Source organism: Cupressus sempervirens, chromosome 5 (genome assembly GCF_028749045.1).
Source record: "Cupressus sempervirens isolate cs-2001-9-10 chromosome 5, ASM2874904v1, whole genome shotgun sequence".
NCBI lineage: Eukaryota > Viridiplantae > Streptophyta > Pinopsida > Cupressales > Cupressaceae > Cupressus > Cupressus sempervirens.
In genome coordinates, this window is record NC_143122.1 from 845603405 (window position 1) to 845618667 (window position 15263).

Below are 15263 nucleotides of genomic sequence, written 5' to 3' on the forward strand. Positions count from 1 at the left end.
ATAATTGAAAATCAAACAACACAAAGCTATTTACTACTATGGCTATAATTTTTGCATAAAGAAGTTAGATGACATAAAGAAAACTTGTGATTTTGGAATAAGTGCAATCTTCGAGGTCACTAATACTTCATCTAGAAATGACACATCTTCAACAATCTAAAAATCAATACTACAACATTTTAGATGATATACTTGAGTGTGACCTTAATTCATTCAAATTAGTTATATTTGTTGTCAAATGGTATAGGCTACAGTTGAATCAAAATAATCTTAATAGGATTGTTATTGAATATGATATTGGATTTACAATGATTAATACAAGGACATTTGAGCCAGTTGGAGATGAGCCCTATGTTCTTTCAAGCTAATGTGAGAAAAAGTTTTACTTTAGTGTTCCACATAAACCGAGTTGATCAATTGTTGTTAGACATGATCCAAGAGGAAGATCAATAAAGTATAATTTGAAGGAAGAAGATACTAAAGAATTAGAAGATGAAGTAAATGATGATCATGAATGGTTGTTATACAATAATGAAGGAGAAGAAGAAGAAAATGATGGTAATCTTGGTGATGTTGACAATAATGGTGATGATGATCATGATCATGATCATGGCGATAAAGATGGTGATGATGAAGGCAGTGATAGTCATGATAATGGTGATGAAGATGATAATTATGGTGATGAAGATGGTGGTGGTGTTGTTCATGATGATGATGATAACAATCATGATAATCAAGGTGACAAGTATCATGATGGTGGTGATGATGATAATAGTCATGATAGTCATGATGATGACATAGATGAAGAGGATGATCAATGACATAATCAATGAAATGTTTATCAACATATAATCAATATCATGTATGAGGTATTGATTTATTCATAAAAATATGTTTTACTTGTATGTTTTTATAATTAATTTATTATGTGTTGAACTCTAATGTTATGGAGTATATACAATAATTTTGCATAGCTACCACAAATAAAGTAGAAGGAATTAAAAAATATGCAATGATTTTGATGAATGCATCATGTAATTTATGTCTTCTATGTAATTTGAAGCATACATATCATGTAACTTTTGGCTAACTTAAGATAAATGATTCACATATATAGAAAATTTAATGCCTTTGACTAGGATCATGCACAGTGGCATGGATTGACAGATATAATTCAATAGACCTTATAGATACAATTTATTATTTGTGTCTCTTCTCTTTACTATCCACATCAACTTTAGTCAAACATCAAATTTATTATTTGGTTTCCTTCCCTTTAGTCAAAAAAATATAGAGATCCTACCATGTCTCTCATTTGATGGATTGTAGGTATCACCAAATAGGTATTTATCTAATCTATCTTCCCTGAGTGAGGAAAATGCGAGAATAGAAGACAAAAGTGAGACATCTAGTAAGTCTAAAATAGGGAGATCAACTAGAGGTCAAAAGATTTAAAAAAAAATTCAATAAATGAATTTAATTTTTCCTTGCTAGGGGGTGGTCATGTTCTTATGATTTTGAGACCAAAGGTGAAAGGAAGGTTCCCTTAAGATACACATCTTTAGAAAGAATGGGTACCAAAGGAACTACCTCCAGTTAACACTAATTTTTCTATTAATGAAAGGATATATTTCATAGCTCCATCTTCATTAAATGGTTTGGGCTTATTTTTCATGGATGGCATAAAGTTCAATTATAATAAAATTGTTGAATTAATGGAGTATGTAGGAGCTTGTTACAATTACAATATAATTGGATACAAACTGTGCAATAAAAAAAATTATGTGTAGGTATTCATTGTCGAAAAATTATATAAAATGATCAAAATAAAAGGCGCACTATGTATATTGAAGGAAGGCCAAAAGAAACAGAGAATATTGCAAGTTTTATAAATAGTTCTCAACCATGTCAACTAATAAGTGACTAAATTGTATATTCAAGGCACGCGAGGGAAATCTTGTCTTTTTATATGTGATAAAATCAATAAGTACAAGGGAAGACATCTATTACATTACAACTTGAATCATGTAGATACAAAAAAAATACTATCATGGTACTGGTAAATATAACATTTAAAATAATTTCCTCCAATTAATATTGACTCCAATATACAATCTAGTGTTTTATTAATAATTTCTTTTGGTAAGTCTATTCCTTTCATTTTGCTGTTGATTGCTAAGAATTACTTCTTTGTCATAGGGCGACATGGATCCACCACAAGGCACAAGGAGGGATGTTCCTCACACGGCTTCTTTAGCAAAGGTAAAGATTAATTAATGTAATTGTACAAATTATATAGAAACAAATGTCACATTATTATGTTCTTTTCTTTATGGATTTGGAATTATTTTGATAGAATTTTACTAATATTGATGTCACAACTTGATACTTATTGATAAGGAAAAGAAATTATGATAGTAGATCAAATGCAATCTAAAATTGAGGTGGCATTTTTAGAAGAAAATGCATGTAGCATTGACCCCAGCTTCATGGATACTCAAATGGTAAACAAATATAGTAAACAAATTATTACCCTTCTCCTGGAACAAAAAAAAGAGAGGAGATAGAGGCACTCAAAAATGATTTGATATGTAGAGTCAATGCTATGAAGGTAAGCATTAATTAATCTTAAGCAATAATAAAAGTTCAATAGATGTTTATATTGTATACTATCTTATGGATCATGATCTAAAATATGACGTGTTATTTTTATAGGATTTTTTGACACCTCTGAAGTGTGTCCAACATGGTAAGGGTTGTAGCGCACAACCTTCATGTAAATAATCCTTAAACCATTAACCATTTATTTAACCTTTGCATGCATTATTGACTCAACTTATGTTTGGGATGCTTCTAGTACCTCATTTGATATTTATCCATTACAAATGTCTTTGCTAACAATGTATTCTTTAGCTCATGATGAAGTGTGGATGCCTCCTTCGATCACCACTTTGATACTACCGACTACATTGTCAACAACAAGAAGGTTGCACACATCTTCATTTGTACCAACTATAATTTGTAAAACCTTTTTTTGATATATTTTGTTATGTGTTAATCATGCATTGATTATTTTCTCTTGGGTACATTTTATAATCGTGCACCTATTTTATGCACTAATATATAAACCTATATCTGATACAAGAATAGAGAATAGTACTACTAAAGCTTAACCATTTCCTGGATCAACTTGTGTTACTAGTACATGTTTTTCTTGCGGGGTCATTGTTGTTGAAAAGGAAAAATATGTTTACATTAAAAGTACCAAAGCTTCTAGGTGCTTAAAAAAACTAAAATTTACAGTGTAATTGTAGTTTACTTATACATAACTCATTTTGGACTGATAATCTCATAATGTTTTTAATGATATGACATTGAAGCTATTTGGGCCCACTATACGTAAAAGGTGTGTAGCTTCATATCATTGGTACAATATTTTTGTTTTCTTCCATTTATTAAACCATATTAAAGTTATGTCTCTAAAAATTTTATTTTTAAAAAAAATGTGGAATGAACAAGATCCTAACTTAAAAAATTAGTTGATTAAATCTTAAGAGGACCTCTTTGGAAACAACATTTTTTATGGTGCCCTAATTTTAAAAAGAGCATCCAAACATATAAATATTGTGAGGGACCACTATAGAAAGGCTCTGAGGGATAACCCAAAGTATGAGTGTCCTCCTATAATTCCACTAATGGAGTGGACTGAAATAATGGAAGATGCAAAAAGAGAAAAGGTAAAAGGGTAGAGGAATTCAACCAAAAGGCAACAAAAGAAGATATGTCATGTAATATTAAGTAGAATGTAATCATGCACTAATTAGTGATCTTTGTAAATATATAATCTAACATTTTTAGAACTTTTCATAGACTATAGGACACATCAAAAGCTACAAAAGTGAGAGTGAAAAAGGTTGGCCAGCACAAATCTGGCTCTAATGGCTATATGAAACTTCACTCTTGACTTGTAAGTAGAAACAATGGAATTTCATATTAAAATTTTTTATAAGAGGTTGCAAACAATTTTTTTTAATCAAATCATATATAAAAAAAAACTAACGATATTAAGCAAAAAATACAAGGCACAAAATTCAATGTAGAGCCCATAGATGAAAGAAAAAAATTCCATGAAGGAAGGCTATGAAGTCATGACTACATGCCTATGCCAAGAATCCAAAATTCATACCCAAGAATCTAGTGTACCAGATGAGACAAGGGTAAATTGGTCAAATGAAAAGTAAATCAAATTGAATAGTTGAAAATTTTCATCTTTGGTGTTGATTTCTAACATAAATTGACAATTTTTGTTCTACATATCAAACAATGATAACAATGTGCATGATATTTCACTGCAACCTTCAAATCCTATCACAGAACCTACGCGTGACAAAAGCCATGATGTGCATCACAGCGGTGGATGTATTAATTTTCTATTAAAATAAATAATTTAATTATTAGTAGAACTTAACATCTTCAATTGCAATTGTCTGTGTAACCTTTTTTAAAATATTTTAGAGCATGGTGAATGAGTGGAGCATATTTGAAGTGTTCAACATGTTGAGGTGGCGACTGATCAAATGTTACTGTATGATGTGGCATTTTTAGGTAAAGAAAAATGCATGTTATCTTCTACTAGTTAATGAAATACTTGTATCAGCAAGAAAAAGGTATGTGAATTTTACTCATTTACTTGTTATTGCAACAGACACCCCTTTAGTGCAATAGACTCGTGCTCCTCAAAGAAGGAGAAAGCATCATAATTTGATATTACATCCACAAGAGGAGGAGAATGAGGAAGATGTTGATGCTCCTATCAACATTTTCCTTAAGAAATCTAAGAAAAAAATTGATTTTTTTAAAATGCTCCTTGATAAACCTTGTTTGATAAACTTTTTTGGATAATGAAAGAACATTTTTTTAACTAATTATATATGAATTTTGTGTATTAATATTGAATTTTATGTCATGTTAATGAATATTTTTATGTGTTAATGAATTCTTGATTACTGTTTAGTATTAATGAATTTTATATCATATTAATGAATGTTATGTGATTGTATTGATTGAATGTTATAGTTCATAAATGGATGAATCAATGAATGAAGCATGTAATTAGATGTTAATGGCAAATTTAGATTGATGTTAGGGAGAGGGTGTGAGGCTAGATGAGCTTCCACCTTCACATGTTGGCCTTGTTAAGTCTAGAATATTAAAGTATTCTCAAGACCAAGTGAATCCCAAACTAACAGACCTTCATTAATTAATCAATTTCATTCATTCTAGGCCTTTGCTCATAGGTGCATTTTGAATGTGTCATTATCAGGCAACTATCCAACAAAAAATTGGAAGGGCCAATACTCAACTTGTCTAGCATGATTTGGCTTCATTTTGTGTAAGTATTCTCTTCTTGAATGCATCAAATCTGCATGGTTCCTCTTGCAGAGATCAAGTTTGCAATTTGGCATTGAGATTAAATCCTTTGTAAATGAAAATTATAACATTGAGAAATACCATATATGTTTTCTTTAATTCTACTATGGTTCTCTTTATTGGTATTATGGTCATTGTTGTAGCTACTATTAGATTAAATCAAGACCACCTTCCATGATTGATTGGACATATCAAGAGCATTAAAAAGGAAACAGGTAAGATTCATTGGTATATTTTACTTGACTTCAATTAATATGGTTTCACAATGTGCATGAACTTCTGACTTACAAAATGAAACATGATCTTGTGAATTTAAACTACTACTTCTATATTTAGATTACATTGGGACATTACATATGGTTTGGATGAGATGGATCATAACTTTCTCCAAAAAATATAGCTCAAAATTACCTTAAAAAAATTCCTTATTTTATGCAACCATTGTATCTTCTCTTGACCTTGTCCTTAGAACACACTACCCAATTTGCCTCATATTGAGCACCTTGTCAAACTCCACTAGTATTGTTTGTGTTGTGCATTATATAGCTACCTCCCTCAACACATTATATCAAACAGTTCTCTCATATTCATTAGTTTGATCTAGGAATATTGTCTCTCTTATAGGGCATGTTTCAGCTCTAAGCTTGATCTTCTAATCTAGGATTATTATTTTTGTTCTATAGTAAACCAAAAATTATAAGTCCAATAAGATATTCCAAGTACAAAGGATACATAGAAAATAAAAGGAATAGTAGATCGCATGTTCTTTTTTATTTCAACCAAAGCATTATAAATTTTCTTAGACATCTGAAAGAATGTTGATCAAAATCACAAACATTGGTTTCTTCATAGCTTCAAAATGTAATAATATAAAAAGTAATTAAATAAATGGACTTATTTTTTGAGTTGTGTTCTACCAATATTTATTTTAGAATAGATATAAATAACTGTTAGTTTCTCCATCTATCTGTCCAAATCAAAATGAAAAAATCCAAAAGTTTCATGGTAGGGAGGAAGCCCAAGAATGGGGAATCTGCCTCATTAGTTGTTGCTAGAACTTTCTAACTTGTTGAACCTAGAAAAACACAACACTACTCTCATGATTTTAGCTAACGGTACAAGTAGAATTCAAAGTTTTCTCTATTTAGATATTGATCTTTATGTACCTGATGGATTCATGGAAGATAGATTGCTAGCTCATTTATCTATGTGGATCAAAGATGGAAAGGAATACCTAAAAGAAATAGTATTCATGATAACTCACCATATGTTGTAGTGGATGCATCATGATTAAGTAAAAAAAACAATAATAGAGGTGGCATTTTTGCAATTATAGAATTGATATTTGGATAATATTCCACAAAATTATGAATTACATCATACAAATCTTGGGTTATGGCTCTTTATTAGTAGCTCTACCATTCTTGACAAAAAATGGAATGGCACTCTTGTAGAATATTTTGGTTTTCTTTTGGTCTTTGAATAGAAGATAAAAGAAGAAAATCCTATTGCCAAAAAAAATTTATATGAACCTTTACTCTTCAATTCTACATATCTAGAATATCCCTTGCGCCTCTAAATTGTAGCCTTCATCAAAGTAAAATATAGAGGAAATCATTTATGTTCTTGGCAATATAATTACATTAGTAATTATAATCCTATTCTATATATTAGTAATTCAATACAATTACATTGAATATACATATCAATTCGACAAATAAGACCTATACAATTTATAAAGAATATGAATAGTTAACATTATACAAGTTTGATCATCAATCTAATGATGCATTTGAAAAAGGTTAAACTTTAAATAGAAAGAGATTCTTGGACAACTCGTCCCAAAAAACTAAGACATTATATAAGGGGATGTTACAGTCAAAACCTATTCCATTACCTAACACATTTATAGAGGTCACATAAGTCTTTCCACTACAATATTTGGAGTCATTTTGTGAAAGAAAACCATTGTAATTGCGATGTCTAACTATCACCCTAGCAAAAGACTTGCTCATCGGCTCCCATCACATATTTTTTGTCACAATTGCAATGGTGAGGGTATCCATCATAATTACAATGGTAAAAAATGTAATAACATAGAATAAGGCAGGTACAAGACTTCATGTTCACAACATCACAATTGTGACAATACGCCATTGTAAATACAATGGTTTAATCTCTCACTTAGCCATCACAATTATGATGTTTATGCGACAGATACACTGTAGAAGCAATAGTTATCTATGAGATCTTTTCATCGTAGTTATGACATTATTGCAAAAGCTATGTTGTGCAAGGAAAAATTAGCCATTAGAGCTAACCATCACATTCAAGGTGGGTCCATTGTAATTGTGGTGGCTAGTTTAATTATCAAAAAAAAAACTTATTGCTTTTGTCCACTAGCACATATAGGTGTCGAAGTGTAAGGGTTATCGATTGGAGGGATAAAAAGTAAGGCCACATCCCATAATTCTATAGTCCCAATTGGGGAGGTCAGGCAGCTAATGGTAAGGCATTATTTTCATGAATGATGTAGGTCATTTCTACCCAAGTGATCTGTCATTTCCATTTAGTCTTTTGCTATATTTGGTAACATGTGAACATTTGTTTACTAGTGGGGAGGTGTTGTGTTTCGTTCTAACAAATGTAGAGAAGTATGGAAAATAAAAGATAAAAAATGAATATGGTTACATTCATCTGCCAGTTTGAATGGACTCCTACAACCACTTGTGTGCATACAACAAAAATCAAGGAGGGGATTGAATTGAATTAAATCCCAAAGCCACATACACAAGATTCCAATTAGCAACCAACCCTTCACTAAAATTTGTAGACCAAATATTTTCTCATGAACTAATGTGTTATGCATTCCTCAAATGGGATTGAACTGTAGACAAATATATATCACCCTTACATGAGTGTAACAAGGTAAAAGGCATCCATCATTGAAATTTACTGTCAGGTTGCACAATATCCATAAAAAACAATTAGACTTCTTCATGGACCTCCATTTTACTTGGTTCCACACTATTTTTTTGAATGACCACTTAAAGGCATCATTGGATAGGGGAAACATGGAAGGGGTGGGGGGGTCCATTTTGATTGGTATGGGATGAAAGATTCTTTGAATAATTTCTACGAATTAGATGCATGTCACCAACTAGGCAGATGATTCAAAAGATTATTAATAGATTAAAAAAATATTAATTATGGGGACATTATAGGAACTCAACCTGAGATTAGGAACTAAACCTAAGATAATAGTTCAGAGGATCTAATCACATATTTCAAATAGGGAACTTAAACATTTAGCATCACAATCATTTTTGGAATTGTTGCTTCTCTTGAAGACACAATGCTACCATCAAATAGAGTTCATCAACTATTTGAAAATAAATAAAGATAATAAGGAAAGTTTAAATGCATATCAACTTCATCATTGGTTTGTCCCTATACCATTTCTAGTACTTTTCACTTATTTGCAAATTTACTACCTCAAAAAGCATGGGAAGGTGTTAAGGAACCTCAACTAAATAGTGCATTGGAAGATCAAAGTTTACATTTCATGTATTAAAATGCCATGATTTTTTAAGAAATTAAAAATACTCTATACCTCCAAGTAGACTTTCTTTCATAAAAATTCCTCAATGTCAAGTTGCACAGTTGTAGCTAGAATCTTAAGTGACCTTCCTTCTTGCAAGTCGAAAGGTTCTACAAAAATTAGCATAAAGTTGAAGAAATAAATTACCTAAAATATGTATAAGCATCATTGTCATATCAAAGTGACATGTAAGTAGTCTCAGATTATAACTAACATAAGACATGAGAGACAACCATACTATTGTGCTACAATTCAAAACTAAAACCAATCTACATATCAACTACAATTAAGAAAATTGCTACATAGAAAGTCAAATGATAAAGCTAAGCCCTAAACGAACAAATCTGACACACACTTTCTATATACTAACAAGAAATAACTATTATAATTATAAGGAAATCAATTGTTCTTTGTAGCAGTACAATAGGGACTAATTCTACAGATTGGGTACATTATCTTTCTAGTACATTATCAATAAGTTAAGGATGAAGAATAACAGATTCTACCTATAAATTGGACAAAATAATTCATAGCTACAAAGGTAGCCATGAAAGTCAAATAGGTTGAGGTTTCTCCATCTTAGGGACCCAAATAGGCCATCAATCTAGATGATAATATAAAGGGTGAGAGGGTGACTAGAGGTGAATTGGATTTAGACAAATTCAATCTTTTTGACTTTGAATCTATTTTGGGATTCCAAGTTCCTCACAACTAGTTAGTGAATTTAAATTTTTATCCATCAACCACAAACACACTTGCTTATAAACACAAAATAGTTATTAAGAAGACACAAACTAAGGTCCTACCTCTCAAAACATCAATATATGAACAATAATAATATGGAATATATGATCATGAGGTTCTTGGGGTTGAGGAAGAGGTTCAAGTTACCATTCATTCCCCATAGAACAAAGCCAAAAAAATAAATCAAGAGATAGTCAAGGATGATACCAAAGAGAAATCCCAAGAACAAGGTAAAGAGTTGGATGAAGGAGAAATAGAAACCAAGAATGTTGTTAAAGAGACTAAGGGTGATGATATAGTACCAGTACAAGAGAAGCATCCTTAGGTATAAGTTACCCAATCATACTTAGTATTGCAATCACCAAAGAAAAAGAACCTTAAGAAGAAGAGGAGCAAACCAACCTTTGGGTTGTGGTATTAGGTAATGGAAGATTCACCTCTAGAAGGGGAAAAGATACAAGATACAAAGATAATACATATTACTAATCAAGGAGATCAAGTTACAATTGAGGTGCCACAACAAGATGTTCCTTCTACACCACTAAAAGAGAAGAATTTGAAGCTATAAATACAACAGCCAAAGGTTCATTCTATCATGAAGGATCCCATATTTTCTTACGACATATATGAAATGATGGAGACATGGGAAGCTACAAGGATTAACTTGAAGAGTATCCAGAAGTAGTGCTTCTAATTTTATGTTGAGATCTAATTGAAAAGATCATTATTGATGAATGGAGATTGCTTGCAAAAAGGGAGATTGTTGATAAAGAATGTTTTCAATCATTTTTTTTTCACTAATGCCAAACTTACTATTTTTTGGAATAACAATTGCTTATAAGATCCAAGTACTATTACTTAGTTGATTAATGAAGAGGATTTAATCAATAAGATGTAACAAAAGCACCTAAGGGAAAGGTTGAGTTATGATTTTGTAATTAAGTACAAAGATTAGTTAAGACAATGATAAAATGATGTATTGATAATATACTTGAAGATACAGAGGTTGGCTACACTTAAAAACTCTAGAAGAATAAGTTGTCTACAAAGCTTGACTAAGTTCATTAGTGGATGTCAAGCAAACTAGTTCATACCAAGCCGATTATTAGTAAGTGTCAAGTAAATGGAAAATCTAGTGTGTGTCGAGTGAAACAAAAGGAGCTAAACAAGTTATAGGGTTGAGCAAGTTACAGGTGTCAAGCATCAATAAAACTTAGTTGATGCCAAGTGCATCCATAGTAGGTGCCAAGCATCAGTAAAATATAGTAGGTGTCAAGTAACATAGTATGTGTCAAGCATCAAAAATTTAATAGCGTCGAGTTGCTACATTATTTGAAAAGTCAAAGATTCACCAGATCTGAGCTAACAAAGTTTGTTACTTTGAATTTTGTGAACTAGATGGAGGATAAGGATGATGAGCTGGTGGCACAAAATTTTAGATAAACCATTTTTAGGTGAATATAGGTGGATTCTTCATGATGTTTCTAGAAGAAAAAAGATAAGAGGTAGATTCATTGAATCTTACCTAATCCATTCAAACCAAAATTAAAAGAAGAAAGATTAGAGTGGAAAAAGTATTCCCAACTTCTACTTTAGGAGTTATAGGTCAAGAAGCAAGAGTTGGTGAGTGGTTGGTTGAATGTCAAGGTGAAGGAATTGAGAGGGAAGAATAGAGTATAAAGACTCTACTTCAATAGGTGAACACAAAGGAGATTGCACTAGTACATAGAGCATGGAGACTCAAGGAGATGAAGCTTAAAAGGAGGATAAGCTATCAAAGCTAAAGAGACTGAAAGCCAGAAAAATGTGAGAGTTGAATTGAGATCTGAAGTCTACAAGTCATGTTGTGACTTGTATCAAATTAAAAGCCCTTATATTTACTCTCTAACAATTGTATTAGCTAGGGTAAAATCTTATAGACTTACATTGGTTTAATAGCTATTTGTAAACCCTTTAACAAGGTGACATTTCAAGTGAATGGTTTAAAGTCCTTTAACCAAGCCCACTTCTAATAGGGTGGTTGAAATCCTTTAACCAGGTCACATTTAATAGTGTGGTGTAGTCTTTAATAAGGTAGGCCTTTCACAGGGCATCACTTCAGAAGAGTGAGAATTGAGTAGCATGTTACTAGTGGTTTTTTCCAAATTGGGTTTCCACATAAATCACTATGTTATGTGTTAGTCTTTCATGTCTTATTCTTGCATGTTGATTTTTCAATAATTTGCTAGGATGAATGTTTAGCTTAGATGCATGATTAGTTAAATGGGCTAACTATAATTAGTGAAAATGTTTTATTAGGACATTTGGACCTTGAATAACTAATTTACCCCCCCCCCCCCCCAACATTCTCAATTATTCTAAATATTTCTAGCAATTGGTATCAAAGCCATCTATTGATTTGATGTAAAGGTACTAGAAGCAGAAAGATCAAGATGTCCAAGAGAGAAGTTCCCAAGCTCGACGAAGATAACTTCACTACATGGAAAAGTTTAATGAAGTTGCATCTTCGATCAATAAATGACCATGCACAAATCTCAATTGAAGTGGAACATGTTGATCCAGCTATCCCCAATACAAAAGATATGAAGAAAAAGGAGCACAATCAAGCAATGCTAGAGATTGCCCCTGTCCTCAACTATGCTAAATTTGATGACATCAAAGGATATGACCCTACATTCAAGATGTGGAAAGCCTTGACTAATATTTATGGAAGAGATCAGAATGTTCAAAGAGCAAAAAGAGAAATCCTTACAGGAAAGTTTGATAATATGAGAATGGAGGAAGGTGAGAACATTGCTCAATATGCCTCTAAAATGAAAGTAGTTAGTGCAATAAGAAGTTTGTGTGGTCATTTAGATGATGAAACTGTCAATAGAAAAATTTTAAGAACTTTTCTCCCCATCCATGCTATTAGAGTGTTAGCCATCCAAGAGTTAAGATACGTACCAGGAAACAAGCTAACACTTGAAAGTATAGTGGCAAGACTTACTGCATTTGAGTTATCCCACTTTGATAACTACAGACCTGAGAATCTTGAATCTACTTTTAAGGCCAACCTATTGTTGAAAGACACTAAGGAGGTGAAAACAAAGAAGAAGAATAGAAAGGTAAAATATGCATCCAGTGATAGCAACATAGATGAAGAAGATGTGGAACAATTGGAAGCATTGCTCGCTAGAAGATTTCACAGAGGCAAAGGTAAATTCAAAGGTAAGCTTACCATCATATGTTTTAATTGCAATGAAGTAGGACATATTGCTACAAAATGCAAATAGAAGAAGAGCTATAGGGAAGGCAATAAGCACAAGAACATAAGAGAAGATGATAGTAGAGATTATAAAGACAAAGGCAAAAAGTGTTATATTGTTGAAAAAGAAGATTATGATGAAGATGATGATGAGATAATCTATGTAGCTTTGAAGGATGAGTCAGATGAAAATGAGGCAATAGCACTGGTAACTTGTGTAAATAAGAATGAAAGATGGATTATAGACAATGGATGCTCTCACCACATGATAGGAGACAAAAGTAAGTTTGTTACCTTTACTCAATATGATGGAAATAGTGTTAAATTTGGAAATGATGCTTCATTTCTAATCAAAGGGAAAGGTTCGATTAAGCTTACAGAGAAAATTTCATGTGATAATGCATACTATGTTGAAGGATTGAAACAATCTGTTGAGTGTGTCATGGTTAGGCAATGTAGGATGCAAAGTAGAATTTGGAAACAAAACTATCAAAATCTATGACATTAATGGAAATTTGATATGAAAAGGAGACCAATTTGGGGGTAATCTGTTTTACCTAGATATGGAAGATGCGGCACATCTTATTGTTAGATTTGATGATGTGTGGCTATGGCATAAAAGGTTATGTCATGTCAACTTTGATTATTTAATTAGCATCAGTAAAATGAAGAAAGTCAAAGTTTGTCTAATCTTAAGAAGCTTGAAAATACAATGTACAAACATTGTCATCTAAGAAAGATGACTAAGACAAGTTTCAAAAGAAAAACTTACACTTCCAACGAAGTACTAGAGTTAGTGCATATTGATTTATGTGGCCCAATAGAAGTGCAAAGCTACAAGGGAGATAGATATATAATGTTCTTTGTTGATGACTACTCTAGGATGATGATTGCCATGTTCTTAAAGAAAAAATATGATGCATTTTGAATGTTTAAGTGGTTTTTGGCCAGGGTTGAGAAGGAAACATGGAAAAGTCTAAAGTGCATAAGATTAGACAGAGGAGGAGAGTTCACATCAAAAGAATTTGAGATATTTTGCAATAACAAAGAAATTAAAAGACAAAAATCAACACCTAGAACCCCCCATAGAATGACATTGTAAAAAGAAGAAATAGATCAGTGATAGATTATGCCTAGACATTAATGATGGAGAAAAATGTTTCTCTAAAGTACTGAAAAGAAGTTGTCTACACAGGTACAAATGCAATATCTTTTGAATTATGGTATGGTCACTCACCCAATGTAAAACATTTCAAAGTGTTTAGTTGCGAATGTTATATTCTTAAAGATTCTAGAAATGACAAGTTTGATGCAAAGAGTGATGAAGGCATATTTCTTGGATACTCCACTAGAAGTAAAGCATATAAGTGTTTGAATACTAACACTAACAAAATTGTGGAGAATGCAAATATAAATTTTGATGAGCATGCAGAAGTTCAAGATGATAAATTCATCAAGAAACCAGAAGAGTACAGATCCTTTATATACTTCTATGAAGGAATGACTGCTGAAGAAGAAGCTGCCAATCAAGTTGGGAATCAGCAACAAGTTTCAGTATTAGCTGAGTCACAACTAGTGAATGTTGAGCTGCATTTAGAAGCTGAGTTGCAAAATGAATATAATGCACATTCTAATTCTGAAATCAGTACACAAAAGAGATGATGAAATACCTGAAAAAGATGTGCACAATGACTATGAAGCTGAAAGAATAAACATGGAAATGAGGATAAAACCAAGGTTATCCAAGTATGTAAGAAGACATCACCCTATAGATCAAATTATTCGTGACAAGGAAGACAAACCAATGACAAGGAATAGACTAAAGAATGAATCATGTTTGCTAAGAAAGATTGAACTCAAAATAGTGAAAGATGCACTGTAAGATGACAATTGATGTAAAGCTATGGAAGAAGAGATTGAGTAGATAGAGAAGAACAAAACCTAGATTTTAGTTCCAAGACCAACTAATAAGAATGTAATTGGTACCAAGTGGGTATTTAGGAACAAGCTAGATGAGAATGGTGATATCACAAGAAATAAGGCCAGACTAGTCTACAAAGGTTATGCACAAGAGGAAGGACTAGATTATGGGGAAACATTCACCCCTATTGCAAAGATGGAAGGAGTAAAAACACTACTTGCATATGCTACTTACAAAGGTTTTAAATTCTATGAAATTGATGTAAATTCTACTTTTCTGAATGGTATACTGGAAGAGGATGTCTACATAGAACAACTAAA